Genomic DNA, 2055 nt, shown 5'->3' with positions numbered 1-2055 from the left:
ATTAGAATCCATAAGAACAATTAATTTATATTCAGTATCCTAGTTATTTTGGGGTAAATAATTTTTATAGTTGTGTTATCTCACAACTGTCTTCTACTGTTATTGCCAATGCATACCGCTATCAATGGTTTTAAATACGTATATGCTGCAATTATTATACAGTATTTAAAACACAAATATGTCCTTAGAAAAAAGTACAATCTGGTATGATCATAATAGTGCAGTATGTTGACAAGGTGTTGGCGCCTTTGGTGCCGGTAAGACAAAGCTGAGGGATAATCAAAATGTCCATGATGGGTACCTAAACACATTGCAAGCTGCTTGATGAACGTTTGGATCACTACTTGGCTAATTCTACAAATAGAAGGATTTATAACTTGTAAGAATCGACTTTCACACACTGACGTTGTTATTTCCTGCTGGATGATCAGAGCTGAGCGGGTGAGTGATTTTCAACATCTCTGCGAGCCTACACATAGAGAATTTGTTGACATCTTTTTTCACAGTGTGCGCCATTTCCAGACAGGTGCACCCACCGCCTCTTTGATTGTTTCCGCTTTAAAACGAGCTGTTTTATTATTATTATTTCCTCATTTAAACGCAGTTTATATCAGAAAATGTGTTTTTTTTTTGTGTTTGGACCCGAGCGCGTCTCTCCGTCAATGGTGTTACCAGTGCGCACAGGAACAGATGTGATGGGTCGTCTTGGAAATTGTATTATTTATTTATTTTTATTTCTTTACACTGTCTCCGTATACTCCCTAATACAAGAAACGATATTGTGGAGCAGAAGTATTATTTAACTATAATTCATTGTGTAGCAATCAATTTGTTTTTTGTTTTTTTGTTTTAAATACATTTACATTTAAACACACATTTAGTTCTTACTAGGGTTGTAAGAACAAGAGTTGTTATCTGAAGATGTTTTAAATGTAGGCCTTGCAGATGTTACTGATACATTCTGTATGTCCTTACATAGGCTAGCCATAACATTAAATACACCACTCGGTCTAATCTAGTTCAGTTATGCACCATTGTAGACTCCAAACCCAGTAATAAATTCATATGTTGCCATTGTATAATAAATGATGATACAGAATGTGTCATCATCAATGCATCAGTGGATTGTGTTCTTGCCAGTAAACTGACTGTACAGTGACACATTCACAGACATTGTCACGGTTTTCCATGGAAACGACCAGAAATTAATAATGTGACAGCAAAGGAAAATCTCAGCATCTCACCTGCCCCCTTGTGGCCGGTGGCACAGTGCATGAAATATCTTGAAGTGTAGTGAAAATGTCACTTGAGTGTTGGACTGTCAACGCCGAAGGTGTGGGAAAGTGTCGTGAGGCAGTTACGACTGACACTTCAGGGGCTGATGACTGAGCAAGAGGCTTTCTATTAGAGATGGAGAATTGTGAGCCACTAATCGTACCAAAACGGTCTTATCTTGTACATGACCCTTGTTGTGGATGTCATGTAATCCACTCATTCCTTGTAATCCACAACAACCTCATGAGTGCAATATTTTAAAGCATAGGGTCTTTTTAGGTGATCTATCTATGTACTTCAGATTTTAGTGACAGTATTTTGACCAAGTTGCCTTAATGTGAAACAGCAGGTTGAGTTTATCATACCACCCAGTCAGGGTGACCCAAATGAATATAATTACACATGAAATAGTTTGTCTTTAGTGAATGTGGCTTTATGTTTTTTTTATTGAACATATAAACATAAAGAAAACACATTACAAGTTTAAAATATAAATTGAAGTAAAAAAGAAAATCAAGTATAGGAAGAAAGAAAATAGTTTATATGTTCAGAAGGGGTAGGAGGAAGTTAAAAACGTATCGAGTCCTACCCCTTATTCGTTTTATGTTGATAAAATGATAAGGTTAATGTATTTCAACAAAAGGAAATGTATAAACCTAGTCATATATACAAGTGCACTTTAACATACGCACGTTTGCCAGCGACATATGTACATGAAATTCATAGGCATGTACCATAATACATTTATAAATCAAATCCTCATACTCACATATACAATTT

General features: G+C 35.8%; 1 protein-coding gene across 9 annotated transcripts in view; it reads left to right on the top strand.

Moving 5' to 3' along the window:
• The first annotated feature begins 295 nt into the window (after positions 1-295).
• epb41a (erythrocyte membrane protein band 4.1a) overlaps positions 296-2055 on the top strand; it is a 60347-nt gene continuing 58587 nt past the window's right edge. For all 9 annotated transcript variants that reach the window (XM_086062361.1, XM_086062360.1, XM_086062359.1 and 6 more), the window contains exon 1: positions 296-441. The gene's annotated coding sequence lies outside the window, so the exon portion shown is untranslated. The remainder of the gene's footprint in view (positions 442-2055) is intronic.

This window comes from Leptonotus elevatus, chromosome 19 (assembly GCF_054856555.1).
Source record: "Leptonotus elevatus isolate MCC_2025b chromosome 19, RoL_Lele_1.0, whole genome shotgun sequence".
NCBI lineage: Eukaryota > Metazoa > Chordata > Actinopteri > Syngnathiformes > Syngnathidae > Leptonotus > Leptonotus elevatus.
This window is presented reverse-complemented; position numbering and strand designations above follow the sequence as displayed.